Source organism: Bombina bombina, chromosome 3 (assembly GCF_027579735.1).
Source record: "Bombina bombina isolate aBomBom1 chromosome 3, aBomBom1.pri, whole genome shotgun sequence".
Classification (NCBI taxonomy): Eukaryota; Metazoa; Chordata; class Amphibia; order Anura; family Bombinatoridae; genus Bombina; species Bombina bombina.
In genome coordinates, this window is record NC_069501.1 from 1165544112 (window position 1) to 1165560661 (window position 16550).

The window sequence follows — 16550 nt, forward strand, 5'->3', positions numbered from 1 at the left end:
CCCAAATGGACATATATCTATATATATATGTCATGCTGTACTTTGCCTATCGTACCGCATGTCGTAGATATACTTCAGAGCTGCAGGAAGCTCCAGCAGTCTCAGCTGTAACTGCCAAGAGCTGGAGTTCCTGAGCTCCAGGCATCTGCCTGCATATGGAACCGGAGGAAGATCGGTGCACTGGTTCCATATGAAGGCAGATGCCAGATCGTTACAGACAGTGTGACTGCCCTTATACTGTCCTCTCGCCTCACTACCTGTCCCCTCGACCCCATCCCCTCACAGCTACTCCCCTCCTTTTCTTCTACCCTTACCCCTATACTCACACACATCTTAAACCTCTCCCTCAGCACTGGTATATTTCCCTCATCTCTTAGACATGCACTGGTCACACCAATCCTCAAAAAACATTCTCTCAATCCAACGTCCCCATCCAACTACCGTCCTATTTCCCTTCTTCCTCTTGCCTCAAAGCCTCTTGAAAAGCTAGTATATGCACGTCTATCCCATTTCCTTACATTAAACTCCCCCCTTGACCCACTGCAATCTGGATTTTCACCCCCTTCACTCCACAGAGACAGCAATTGTTAAGGTTACCAACGACCTACTTACAGCAAAATCCAAAGGCCACTTCTCTCTGCTTATCCTCCTTGATCTATCTGCAGCCTTTGATACTGTCGACCACCCTCTTTTGCTCCAAACCCTAGTACACTGATCGGGGTGTCCCTGGCGTAGTTCTCAACTGGAATCCAAGTTTCGGCAAAACCGCAGACACTATCAATACCCACTTGTGGGGTTAAGGGAAGGATATAAACAAGAGGACAACTTCTGATATTTAAAAGGTAAGAAAACGCTTTATTTTTTACAGCAACGCGTTTCTCGACCAAAACACACTGGTCGTTTCTTCAGGCAATATAAAAAACTAATTAGTTTTTATATTGCCTGAAGAAACGACCAGTGTGTTTTGGTCGAGAAATGCGTTGCTGTAACAAATAAATGTTTTCTTACCTTTTAAATATCGGAAGTTGTCCTCTTGTTTCGTTTTTTTCATTTGTATAGATTTCCCTGTGCACCGCGTTCAAGTGGAGCTGCCTTGCCACACGTTGGAAACATTTTATATCGTTACAGTTTCTGCATCTTGGACAAGTTGTTACTTCTACACAAAATAACTTTTTGGTAATATTTGGACCTTACACCAATATACATTCAGTGCGCCTCTTTGAGTTCCCCTCCAGGGTTCTTCAATTCCTTCCTTGCTAACCCGTGTCACTAACTGCCTCTCTCATATCTCATCTTGGATGTCCTCTCACTACCTCAAGCTAAATCTCTCTAAAATGGAGCTCCTTATTTCCCCCCCTTCTTCCAAAATCTCCACCCCCATTTCTCTATAACAGTTGATAACTCCATCATTACGCCTACCCCACATGCCCGATGTCTTGCGGTCACATTTGACTCAGATCTTTCTTTCACTCCTCGCATTTATTCCTTGGCTAAAGCCTGCCGCTTCCACCTTAAAACATCTTTAAAATTAGATATTTCCTTACACAAGACACAACTAAGCTTTTAATCCACTCTCTCATCCTTTCCCACCTCGACTACTGCAACTCCATCCTCTCTGGTCTCCCTAGCTGCCGCCTAGCTCATTTACAATCCATAATGAATGCCTCTGCCAGGCTCATCTTCCTTACACGTCACTCTTCATCTGCTGCACCTCTCTGCCAATCCCTTCACTGGCTTCCTCTTGCCTCCAGGATCAAACACAAAATTCTCACTCTAACCTACAAAGCCCTCAAGTTTTTTTTTCTTCCGTAAGAGATAATATGTACCAGTGTTGGTGGTGATAATGTGTATAAAAAGGAAGTGAAAATTATCCTTAGTTATTGCAAATATAAAGAAAACAGACAGTGTCAACTTGCTTATTCAAAAGTGAAAAAAATGATGTGAAAAATTGAAAAAATTACAAAGGAAAAAATGCTGCTCAAAAAATGAAAAAAGAGAACAAAGTCAGTGATTGTAATCCAAGAAACAAAATCCTAAAAAGGGCTAAATGTGAAGATCCAAATAAAAGTCAAAAGTTAATAATGTGTAGAAAAGGAAACCTTATTTTCCTAGTGGTGAGAGTCCGTCTGAGGTTCCTGATGGTGAGAATAAAGTCAACGGTCTTTTAGGTCAAACCCAATTAATGGGCTAGTGTTCCTGTTCCTGATGGTGAGAACCTTTGGTGGTTGGGAGAAACTCCAATTAAAAAAAAAATAAATTTCTTTTTAAATCATAAATTAAACCTAAAAGCAAATAAAAACAACAATAGTGTAGATGGTACTAAAAACTTATTTATAATCAGAATAGTGCTTACCAGCTGTGGTCAACGCGTTTCGGCCTCCTCTAGGCCTTTCTCAAGACTCAGTCTTGTTGTTCCTCAGATAGAGACTTCCAATCAGAGAGTAATGACTTAAAGGGATACTGAACCCAAATTTTTTCTTTCATGATTCGGATAGAACATGCAATTTTAAGCAACTTTCTAATTTTCTTCTGTTATCAATTTTTCTTCGTTCTCTTGATATCTTTATTTGAAAAAGAAGGCATCTAAGCTAAGGAGCCAGCAAATTTGTGGTTCAGAACCATGGACAGCATTTTTTTATTGGTGCTGTCCAATCAGCAAGGACAACCCAGGTTGTTCACCAAAAATGGGCCGGCATCTAATCTTAAATGCTTGCTTTTCAAATAAACATACCAAGAGAATGAAGAAAATTTGATAATAGGAGTACATTAGAAAGTTGCTTAAAATTGCATGCTCTATCTGAATAACAAAAGAAAATATTTGGGTACAGTGTCCCTTTAAAGAAAAGACTCCATGCCAGAGGCTATTCAAAAACTATTATTAATAGGGCCTATTGGGAAGTAAACCAAATTGACAGAAAGAAACTTCTTGAACCTAAACACAGAATGCCAAGTTACAAACACTGGACAGGTCCAGGCCCACTCTTATCACGGCCTATTCAAACCAATATCATCAAGTTTGTCAAATAGTTAAAAGAAACCTTCCGATCCTACGTGGAGATACAGTCTTACGTAAGACTTTAGAGGATGGTTGTAACTTTGTATACAAACGCAATCTTTCATTAGGCAACATGCTTTCACCAAGCTTGTTGCCCAAATCAGAAAGTGGCAATTCTTGGCTTACTGTCAAGGGTACCTACAGATGTGGCAAAAGATGTTGTACATCATGTAACCATATTCAAGTGTCAAAAACATTTATTTCAGCTACCACACAGGAAAAATTTTAAACAAGAGGCTGTATCAAATGCGCCAGTAAATATGTCGTTTATCTAATTGAGTGCACACAATGCCTTAGACAGTATGTTAGTCAAACCTCACGTAAAGTTGGAAAACGTATAAGAGAACATCTGTACTATGTATCTCAAGACAGAGCAGTATCGGCATTAGCCAGACATTTTCTTGAAGTTCATGAGGGAAGAGTTGACACCTTCAGGTGGCAGGCTATCGAGCAAATTATCACACCACGTCTTGGTGGTGATAAGTCACAAATACTCCAAAGACAAGAAATATATTGGATACACAAGCTCGGTAGCCTGCTACCTGGGGGTTTCAACTCAGCGTTCGATATAATCAATTACTGGCATAGATGAACTTATGATCGTTCAATATACATATTTCATACCAATATACATTTCACACCTATGTCCCCTCATATAGTCTGATTTTATTTAATATGTAATAGATGTATTGGGACCTTAACACATTTTGGCTCCCATATATCTTTTTCTACTATGCGCTTATAATCTCTTTATATGTATACACTAAAAATGATCGATATACTGTTAACATGTAAATATATTTAGTCATTGCCTTCATGGTAGTTTCATTTAACATGTGGCTCCTTTGTTATGATCCTACTATGTGTTTAACAAAAATATATTTTTCTAATATGTGATTATAATCGCTTTATATGTATGCACTTCTCTGATGAAGAAGGTAGCATATCTTTAGACCTTTGAAACGCTTTAGGAGAAATTTTCAATAGACTTTGTGTTTTTATTCGCTTCTATACCATTTATGTGGTTGGTGGAAATAACTTTTACGATTGCAATACGAGCACAACACTCTGAATTGTGCTGTGCTGAACCGGTACACTATGTTTTACTGATACCTCATACTGCATTGAGGTTATATTATGTAAGCATTTATTACCTAAGTGTTGAATACATTTTGTGTGCATTTGACATACAGTGTTGCACTATCGTTTCGTATTTGTGTCTCTCCCCATACCCGGCCTCCTGTGCTGCTGAGAGGGAAGGTTTGAGTACACAGTGAAAGAAGTAGGAATCCTTTTACCATACCAAGGTGGCACTGAAGCGGAGATCAGAACTGCGATATACGGGACCGGCTTTCTTAAAGGGACATCACACTTACCTCATACGATTGGGGTAACTTCTAGTAAGTGGGCATTTGTATTATTCATGTGTGGATATTTCACAAAAGGATTGTACATCAGATACACAGTGACTTTATTCTACATTTAATTCAAATTGGATTTCATATTTGTCTATTTATCTCCTGGATCTGAGGAGGAAAAAACTTTGCAAAAGACTTTTATCTGATTGTTCTTTACAGAACTTTTATATACTGTATATGTGTGTATATATATATATATATATATATATATATTTATTTACACAACAGGTTATACCAATTCCTATTTTTAATCTTTATTCAGTAGAAAACAATTATTACATATTTTTTGTTTTATTTTTCAGTTATATGATAGTACAATTAGAGAGTATATAGGTTATATTTATTTATTAATAGATTTGCATTCTCTCTAGAAATATAACTGGAAGGGGTAAGACAGCATATCTTGGTCTGTCACTTTTTTCCTTTGTCTCTTATTAATCTTTTGAACTGAACTAGTGCGCCTTTATAGCACTCTTTCTACACATTCCTTTTTTAATTGGATATTGGACATTTTCGGGTGGGGACATGACTATTGTCTTATTTCCAGGTATTGGGCTGCCTATTCATTACACCTATCACCTAGATTATTGATCTTGGGGTTATACACTTAGCGCTGGTTTGTTTTGCTCTTTATTTACATATATATATATATATATATATATATATATATATATATAATTATTATTTTTTTTAACATTTTTATTGAGGAGTGGTATTTTACAGTGGTTTGAGATGCCAAGATGTGGAGAGAATACATAAATATGAAAATAAGTAAACAGAGACATAAATTATATATACAGCTGTATGAAAAACATTTTGATGGTTCTTGGCTGGTTCTCCTCTTTTTAGTCCCTTTTAGAAACATTATGGACCACTCTTGGATCCGTATAGTCAGTATATAGAATACTCGTAGGGGCAAATAAATATAAACAGAACTATATAAAAAATATTACTGCAATAGGAGGTGATAAGCTTCTGGTGAAATTTTAACGGAACTGGAAATGTGTCTGCCAGGACCTCACAGGGAGATAATCATGGGGGACTGTAGAGGGCTTATGCCTTTGATATAGAGCAATCTTACATTGTGGGGACTAGAGCAAACAGAATTCTATCCTGTGACTTCACGCTTTTATTCACTATAATAATCTCCAGGCAGAATTCAAGGCTGACTAATGGAGGAGGAAGGACATGACTCTAAATATATCTAGGGCTGTGTTGCGCAGACATAGGACACCATCAGCTCCGTCAGCGTGGCTAAATCACTGTACTATAATTATACAATGGAGCTGGCCGTCTCCTCCTATTGCTCTAGCGTCCCCAATAACAAAGTGTGGTAATGTTAAAATCAAATGCAAAATGTGATCTCCTGTAGCACGGTAAAAACCTCTTCTGGCGGTACCTAAATAAAACATATACACCCGTGCAGAGTCATCCTCCAACCCACCTACCCCGCAGTGCTACAATACCTAAATAATAAACGGGGAACAGTCAACAGGACTTCTAAACAAGGCTTATGCGCGATACTACTACTTTATGTCATGTAACAGACTTGCATTTATCACACAGCAGGCCCCCTAACCAGTGTCAAAACTTGAGCGTGTCCAAAACAGCATCGCCACATAACAAGGGTTGCGCTGTGTTTTTTTGTGGCTGGAGCGCTGTCTCCCAAATAAACAAATGAATAGTCCGGTGGTTATTAGTCTCTCGTCAGTTAGTTTCATGCCCCCTCTGTTCGCTTGGACTGCAGAGTGCAATAGTGTCCATGAGTTTATGTCCACAGCGGATAGCAGTGAGAGGGAGCTACCATTTTCCCTCAGATTAAACATTAAGGCCGCCTGGTGCGACGATGAATCTGCCATATGAGACAGGGAGGTGAACGATAGGGCCAAGTCATCTAGTTGGAATAATAGGTCAGGTTGAGATTTGCGCAAGGTGTTCCCAACATCAAGGTGCGGCTCACGACCTTTAGACTTGGCTGGCGGAGTATGTGTACAGTAGGCTGCTTCGTTTAGGGAGGTTTGCACAGAGCAGTATCCCCCAATGATCAGGTCAGTGGTGTTTTCTTTGTGGTTGGCATATTGCTGGGTATCATTGCTATCTGCAGCTACTATGCCAGGGTGTTGTTTCATGTGCATCTTCGCTGGTATAGTATCAGGCACCCCAGTCTGATGCCCTGTATCCTCTTCTATCTCTTGCAATCTGTGTACTAGAAAATCGTAAGGAGCAGACTCCATGAGCCGTCGCATGAGTGATGCCAGTTTTACCGGTATGTCCTCCCAGAGCTCTAGGTTGCTTTCCATCGACATGGGTTATTACTTTACCCCTCTAGAGGCCCCGACAGTGTAGAAGATTGCTTACTAGCTTGGCAACGTGCAGTCCAGTATTATGGGATGTAGAGACTCAGTAAGTCAGATTGCTCTGACAGCCCTGATCACCCGGCTCTACCCGGGGGGAGGTGATTGCCTAGGAAAAGAAGGCCGCCGCCATAGGCCCTTAAACTCCGATCTGGACCTCCAGTGTCATGGAAACAGCCAAAAATGGAAAAAAAAATAATGCCACAATAGCCAGTACTGCGGTGTGTAGATGATATGTTCCTTTCCTGCTGTTTAGAGATAATAATCGGTGGATTATTAAAGTTTCCTCTGGAGCCCACAGAAAATGCGTCCTATCTAGAACACAGCACGGACACGCCCCCCATATATATATATTTATAAAAGAAGTCCTGACTGAGTGACTCATCAACGTCCAGCTCAAACGGTTTAACCTAGGAATGTAACATTTGGCAGGTGCGTTGTTTTTATGACGTAGGCACCCACTAAGGAAGTATTTTTAGAAATTTCAGTCAGTTCGGACTTCTTCTTTTATATATATATATATATATATATATATATATATATATATATATATATATATATATATTATACACACAGGGCTCAAGTCCTACAAAAAAAGTGTGGGAACTCACCACGAGTTCCACCCCCAAAACAATTAATAATGTTTTATACACACACACTGTATTTATATGTATATAATCTTTGCACTTTGGTTAATGAAAGCAAATTAAATCCAATGAAGGGTTGAATGGTTGCCTTTGGGCCTGAGACTAGTCACCCACGTAAGGTGCAATAGTCCTATTTATGCTGAGGGGAGCTAAATAACCCCAGAGCAATTGTTACTGCCCATTACTAGATGATCTCACTATCCCTTTAACCAGACTGTGCTCCAGCTCCTCCCACCAGCAGCAGCAGTGTTCACTGAAGTTTTTCTGTTCTCTTTCCAGGGGGAACATAGTTCCACCTGCAAAAATAGTGCAGGAACTCCGTTCCCATGCATTCCCGCTTGACTTGACCCCTGTGTGTGTATATATATATATATATATATATATATATATATATATAGTATCTCACAAAAGTGAGTACACCCCTCACATTTTTGTAAATATTTTATAATATCTTTTCATGTGACAACACTGAAGAAATTACACTTTGCTACAATGTAATGTACATTTGCTGTCCCCTCAAAATAACTCAACACACAGCCATTAATGTCTAAACTGTTGGCAACAAAAGTGAGTACACCCCTAAGTGGAAATGTCCAAATTGGGCCCAAAGTGTCAATATTTTGTATTGCCACTATTATTTACCAGCACTGCCTTAACCCTCTTGGGCATGGAGTTCACCAGAGCTTCACAGGTTGCCACTGGAGTCCTCTTTCACTCCTCCATGACGACATCATGGAGCTGGTGGATGTTAGAGACCTTGCGCTCCCCAACATTCCATTTGAGGATGCCCCACAGATGCTCAATAGGGTTTAGGTATGGAGACATCCTTGGCCAGTCTATAACTTTTACACTCAGCTTCAGCAAGGCTGTGGACGTCTTGAAGGTGTGTTTGGGGTCGTTATCATGTTGGAACACTGCCCTGTGGCCCAGTCTCCAAAGGGAGGGGATCATGCTCTGCTTCAGTATGTTACAGTACATGTTGGCATTCATGGTTCCCTCAATGAACTGTAGCTCCCCAGTGCCGTCAGCACTCATGCAGGCCCAGACCATGACACTCCCACTACCATGCTTGACTGTAGGCAAGACACACTTGTCTTTGTACTCCTCACCTGGTTGCTGTCACACATGCTTGACACCATCTGAACCAAATAAGTTTATCTTGGTCTCATCGGACCACAGGACATGATTCCAGTAATCTGCTTGTCTTCAGCAAACTGTTTGCGGGCTTTCTTGTGCATCATCGTTAAAAGAGGCTTCCTTCTGGGACGACAGCTATGCAGACCAATTTGATGCAGTGTGCGGCTTATGGTCTTAGCACTGACAGGCTGACCTCCCACCCCTTCAACCTCTGCAGCAATGCTGGCAGCACTCATATGTATATTTCCCCAAAGCAGCCTCTGGATATGACGCTGAGCACGTGCACTCAACTTCTTTGGCCGACCAAGGCAAGGCCTGTTCTGAGTGGAACCTATCCTGTGAAACCGCTGTATGGTCTTGCCCACCATGCTGCAGCTCAGTTTCAGAGTTTTGGCAATCTTCTTATAGCCTAGGCCATCTTTATGTAGAGCAACAACTCTTCTTTTCAGATCCTCAGAGAGTTCTTTGCCATGGGGTGCCATGTTGAACTTCCAGTGACCAGTATGAGAAAGTGTGAGAGCAATAAGACCAAAGTTAACACACCTGCTCCCCATTCACACCTGAGACCTTGTAACACTAACGAGTCACATGACACCGGCGAGGGACAATGGCTAATTGGGCCCAATTTGGACATTTCCACTTAGCGGTGTACTCACTTTTGTTGCCAACGGTTTAGACATTAATGGCTGTTGGTTGAGTTATTTTGAGGGGACAGCAAATTTACACTTTTATACAGGCTGTACACTCACTACTTTACATTGTAGCAAAGTGTAATTTCTTTAGTGTTGTCACATGAAAAGATATAATAAAATATTTACAAAAATGTGAGGGGTGTACTCACTTTTGTGAGATACAATATATATATATATATATATATATATATATATATATATATATATATATGATATGTATGTGTACAGATGTGTTTATGTATTTATGTATTTACAGACATATAAACACATAAATACATAGGTATACATATATAGACACACATATATATATATATATATATATATATAATGTGCATTGGAGCCCTTTGCAATTAAGTAGATGAAAACATGTAAAAGCATATTTATGCAATATTTATATTTAATAAAGTGTTATACTGTGTATTTACTGTAAATATTTCACATTCCAATGTTCTTCACATAAGGGAATGTGTTCTAAGTATTTTTAAATACATATTTAGCACTCTCCATGATATAATCCAGTGATATCCTGCGACAATTATGGAATCTGTCACGGTCTGGGTGACTAAACTTGGCAATCTCCTGGATGCATACCAAATCGACTAAATCCTTACAAGCAGCGTTTGCCACACTTGTTGGAGACTGTCAGGGTTTTTTCCTTGTTTTGTTTGCCATGTGCTGCCGGCAGCCATTTTATTCACCTCTCTTGCTGACTCTGGTGCATACTGTGTGATGCTGCTCATTTCCTTCACTTCCTTTTATGGCCAGACTGGTGTACATCATCCGTGTGAGACAGGATGCAGTCTCAGAATTGTGATGTCATCACTTATTATTTAAAGGGCCTCTGTTCAGTATGCTTTGCCCTTGCATTGTCTCAGACCTGTTTGTGAGAGCTCCTGTGTATTACCTGGCTGTCTGACGTCCCTCCTGGTTCCTGGCTTGTTCCTGACTCTGTTGTTCTCCTTGTTCCTGATTCCGGCTTGTCTGACTATTCGCTTTGGCTCCTGACTCAGGTGTGTTTGGGGTCGTTATCATGTTGGAACACTGCCCTGTGGCCCAGTCTCCAAAGGGAGGGGATCATGCTCTGCTTCAGTATGTTACAGTACATGTTGGCATTCATGGTTCCCTCAATGAACTGTAGCTCCCCAGTGCCGTCAGCACTCATGCAGGCCCAGACCATGACACTCCCACTACCATGCTTGACTGTAGGCAAGACACACTTGTCTTTGTACTCCTCACCTGGTTGCTGTCACACACGCTTGACACCATCTGAACCAAATAAGTTTATCTTGGTCTCATCGGACCACAGGACATGATTCCAGTAATCTGCTTGTCTTCAGCAAACTGTTTGCGGGCTTTCTTGTGCATCATCGTTAAAAGAGGCTTCCTTCTGGGACGACAGCTATGCAGACCAATTTGATGCAGTGTGCGGCTTATGGTCTTAGCACTGACAGGCTGACCTCCCACCCCTTCAACCTCTGCAGCAATGCTGGCAGCACTCATATGTATATTTCCCCAAAACAGCCTCTGGATATGACGCTGAGCACGTGCACTCAACTTCTTTGGCCGACCAAGGCAAGGCCTGTTCTGAGTGGAACCTATCCTGTGAAACCGCTGTATGGTCTTGCCCACCATGCTGCAGCTCAGTTTCAGAGTTTTGGCAATCTTCTTATAGCCTAGGCCATCTTTATGTAGAGCAACAACTCTTCTTTTCAGATCCTCAGAGAGTTCTTTGCCATGGGGTGCCATGTTGAACTTCCAGTGACCAGTATGAGAAAGTGTGAGAACAATAAGACCAAAGTTAACACACCTGCTCCCCATTCACACCTGAGACCTTGTAACACTAACGAGTCACATGACACCGGCGAGGGACAATGGCTAATTGGGCCCAATTTGGACATTTCCACTTAGCGGTGTACTCACTTTTGTTGCCAACGGTTTAGACATTAATGGCTGTTGGTTGAGTTATTTTGAGGGGACAGCAAATTTACACTTTTATACAGGCTGTACACTCACTACTTTACATTGTAGCAAAGTGTAATTTCTTCAGTGTTGTCACATGAAAAGATATAATAAAATATTTACAAAAATGTGAGGGGTGTACTCACTTTTGTGAGATATATATATATATATATATATATATAATATGTATGTGTACAGATGTGTTTATGTATTTATGTATTTACAGACATATAAACACATAAATACATAGGTATACATATATAGACACATATATATATAATATATATATATATATATATATATATATATATATATAATGTGCATTGGAGCCCTTTGCAATTAAGTAGATGAAAACATGTAAAAGCATATTTATGCAATATTTATATTTAATAAAGTGTTATACTGTGTATTTACTGTAAATATTTCACATTCCAATGTTCTTCACATAAGGGAATGTGTTCTAAGTATTTTTAAATACATATTTAGCACTCTCCATGACATAATCCAGTGATATCCTGCGACAATTATGGAATCTGTCACAGTCTGGGTGACTAAACTTGGCAATCTCCTGGATGCATACCAAATCGACTAAATCCTTACAAGCAGCGTTTGCCACACTTGTTGGAGACTGTCAGGGTTTTTTCCTTGTTTTGTTTGCTATGTGCTGCCGGCAGCCATTTTACTCACCTCTCTTGCTGACTCTGGTGCATACTGTGTGATGCTGCTCATTTCCTTCACTTCCTTTTATGGCCAGACTGGTGTACATCATCCGTGTGAGACAGGATGCAGTCTCAGAATTGTGATGTCATCACTTATTATTTAAAGGGCCTCTGTTCAGTATGCTTTGCCCTTGCATTGTCTCAGACCTGTTTGTGAGAGCTCCTGTGTATTACCTGGCTGTCTGACGTCCCTCCTGGTTCCTGGCTTGTTCCTGACTCTGTTGTTCTCCTTGTTCCTGATTCCGGCTTGTCTGACTATTCGCTTTGGCTCCTGACTCAGCTCGCCTGACTACCAGCTCTGGTTTTGATTCCTGGCTTGTTATTTGACTTGTGGACTTTTTATTATTTTTTTCTATTAATAAAGGTGTGATTATTTTTGCACTTCTCGTCTCAGTCTGATTCCTGGCATCCTAAAATTATGCAAGGGCCATGAATCCTGATGGTGCTAATAAACCACCTTTACCTGCCATAATTTCCAGGATGGATGAACAGAATCACCGCTTGGATCAATTTGCACTAGCCCTGCAAACCCTGCTGACTCACACTGCACATTTGGACCAAAGTGTCCTGCAAGTTATGGCTGCTCCTGTTTCCGCTGCTGCACCTAGTCCTACCAGGAGCATGTCCGGTTCTGCACCTCTACCTCAGCGATATAGAGGCGATCCTAATTAGTGCAGAGGGTTTTTGAACCAGGTGGGAATTTACTTTGAGATGTTACCTCAGGCGTTTCCCTCTGACAGAGCTAAGGTGGGATTTCTCATCTCGTTACTCTCTGACACAGCTCTTGCCTGGGCTAATCCCTTGTGGGAGACTAATAAAACTGTGATTTCAAATTACCCTGAATTTGTGGCCTCCTTTCGAAGGGTATTTGATGTTCCGGCTTGCTCCTCCTGTGCTGCTAAACGACTCATGTCCATTCAGCAAGGTACAAGATCTGTTGCTCAGTATGCCATTGAGTTCCGTACGCTTCCCGTAGAGGTAGGTTGGAACAATGAAGCCCTTGTTGCCGCCTTCTTTCATGGGCTCTCTGATGCGATTAAAGACGAAGTTGCTGCCAGAGATTTACCAGAGGCATTGGTGTCTTTTTTGATCCTAATTGACATCAGACTCGGAGAGAGGCCCTCTTTCAAGGAGCGCTTGTGGAAGCCTCCTGTTCCATTGTCTCCTATGTGTTCATTCCCACCCATGCCTCCCTCTCCTCCCATACCTCCTGGTCTCGAGTCACCAGATACTGCTGAACTGATGCAATTGGGATTCACGCGTCTCTCCGCAGCGGAGAGGGCCTTTAGGAGGAGGGAGGGGCTCTGCCTCTATTGTGGGTTACAGGGCCACCTTTTGAAGTCTTGTCCTACACGGCCGGGAAACGCTCACACCTAAGGTCTTGTCGGGGGCAGACCTTGAGTGGTTTATCCTCGTCCCCGGAACCGCTAAAGGAGAAACCTTTGGTCACGGTTGTCCTTTCCTGGGTGGATTCCTCCATAGTCACCCAGGCTCTTGTTGACTCCGGTGCTACGGGCTATTTCATTGACAGTGCTTTTGTATCAAAGCACTCCATTCCTGTTTTGCCTCAGTCCGTTCCGCTTGCTATTGAGGCCATTGATGGCAGGCCCCTTCAGCCCGCACTCGTTACTCACGAAACTGCTCCGTTATCCATGGCTGTTGGGGCTCTCCATTTTGAAACCCTCCAGTTCCAGGTGATAAACTCTCTGAATTTTCCGGTTGTTCTGGGTTATTCCTGGCTCCAAAAGCACAATCCCAGTCTCGAATTGTGCAGGTCCGAAATGTTGTCGTGGTCTCTGCAATGTATTTCCACTTGTCTTCGGAGACCAGTTAAAGTCTTGTGCACTTCTTCGGTATCTCAATTGCCAGAGGAGTACCGAGAGTTCCTAGACGTTTTTGACAAGGTGCGTGCCGGTACGTTGCCTCCTCACCGGTCTTACGATTGTGCCATAGACCTGCAACCCGGAGCCATTCCTCCTCTGGACCGGGTTTACCCTCTGTCTGTTGCGGAGAATTGTGCTATGGAGGAGTATGTTGCCAATGCTCTGTCACGGGGGATCATCCGCAAATCCTGCTCTCCTGCAGGGGCTGGCTTTTTCTTTGTGAAGAAAAAGGGTCGCGAGTTAAGACCATGCATCGATTATAGGGGTCTTAATCGTCTTACCATTAAGAATGCTTACCCTATTCCGCTCATTACAGAACTCTTTGACCGCCTCAAGGGAGCTACGGTCTTTACTAAACTTGATTTGAGAGGAGCGTACAATCTCGTTAGGATCAAGGAGGGCCACGAATGGAAAACAGCATTTAACACCAGGAGCGGGCATTATGAGTATCTTGTAATGCCCTTTGGCCTATGTAATGCTCCTACTCTTTTCCAGGAATTTATTAATGATGTCCTACGAGATATGTTGAACTTCCAGTGACCAGTATGAGAAAGTGTGAGAGCAATAAGACCAAAGTTAACACACCTGCTCCCCATTCACACCTGAGACCTTGTAACACTAACGAGTCACATGACACCGGCGAGGGACAATGGCTAATTGGGCCCAATTTGGACATTTCCACTTAGCGGTGTACTCACTTTTGTTGCCAACGGTTTAGACATTAATGGCTGTTGGTTGAGTTATTTTGAGGGGACAGCAAATTTACACTTTTATACAGGCTGTACACTCACTACTTTACATTGTAGCAAAGTGTTATTTCTTTAGTGTTGTCACATGAAAAGATATAATAAAATATTTACAAAAATGTGAGGGGTGTACTCACTTTTGTGAGATACAATATATATATATATATATATATATATATATATATATGATATGTATGTGTACAGATGTGTTTATGTATTTATGTATTTACAGACATATAAACACATAAATACATAGGTATACATATATAGACACATATATATATATATATATATATATATATATATATATATATATAATGTGCATTGGAGCCCTTTGCAATTAAGTAGATGAAAACATGTAAGAGCAACAACTCTTCTTTTCAGATCCTCAGAGAGTTCTTTGCCATGGGGTGCCATGTTGAACTTCCAGTGACCAGTATGAGAAAGTGTGAGAGCAATAAGACCAAAGTTAACACACCTGCTCCCCATTCACACCTGAGACCTTGTAACACTAACGAGTCACATGACACCGGCGAGGGACAATGGCTAATTGGGCCCAATTTGGACATTTCCACTTAGCGGTGTACTCACTTTTGTTGCCAATGGTTTAGACATTAATGGCTGTTGGTTGAGTTATTTTGAGGGGACAGCAAATTTACACTTTTATACAGGCTGTACACTCACTACTTTACATTGTAGCAAAGTGTAATTTCTTCAGTGTTGTCACATGAAAAGATATAATAAAATATTTACAAAAATGTGAGGGGTGTACTCACTTTTTTGAGATATATATATATATATATATATATAATATGTATGTGTACAGATGTGTTTATGTATTTATGTATTTACAGACATATAAACACATAAATACATAGGTATACATATATAGACACATATATATATATATATATATATATATATATATATATATATTATATATATATATATATATATATATATATATATATAATGTGCATTGGAGCCCTTTGCAATTAAGTAGATGAAAACATGTAAAAGCATATTTATGCAATATTTATATTTAATAAAGTGTTATACTGTGTATTTACTGTAAATATTTCACATTCCAATGTTCTTCACATAAGGGAATGTGTTCTAAGTATTTTTAAATACATATTTAGCACTCTCCATGACATAATCCAGTGATATCCTGCGACAATTATGGAATCTGTCACAGTCTGGGTGACTAAACTTGGCAATCTCCTGGATGCATACCAAATCGACTAAATCCTTACAAGCAGCGTTTGCCACACTTGTTGGAGACTGTCAGGGTTTTTTCCTTGTTTTGTTTGCCATGTGCTGCCGGCAGCCATTTTACTCACCTCTCTTGCTGACTCTGGTGCATACTGTGTGATGCTGCTCATTTCCTTCACTTCCTTTTATGGCCAGACTGGTGTACATCATCCGTGTGAGACAGGATGCAGTCTCAGAATTGTGATGTCATCACTTATTATTTAAAGGGCCTCTGTTCAGTATGCTTTGCCCTTGCATTGTCTCAGACCTGTTTGTGAGAGCTCCTGTGTATTACCTGGCTGTCTGACGTCCCTCCTGGTTCCTGGCTTGTTCCTGACTCTGTTGTTCTCCTTGTTCCTGATTCCGGCTTGTCTGACTATTCGCTTTGGCTCCTGACTCAGCTCGCCTGACTACCAGCTCTGGTTTTGATTCCTGGCTTGTTATTTGACTTGTGGACTTTTTATTATTTTTTTCTATTAATAAAGGTGTGATTATTTTTGCACTTCTCGTCTCAGTCTGATTCCTGGCATCCTAAAATTATGCAAGGGCCATGAATCCTGATGGTGCTAATAAACCACCTTTACCTGCCATAATTTCCAGGATGGATGAACAGAATCACCGCTTGGATCAATTTGCACTAGCCCTGCAAACCCTGCTGACTCACACTGCACATTTGGACCAAAGTG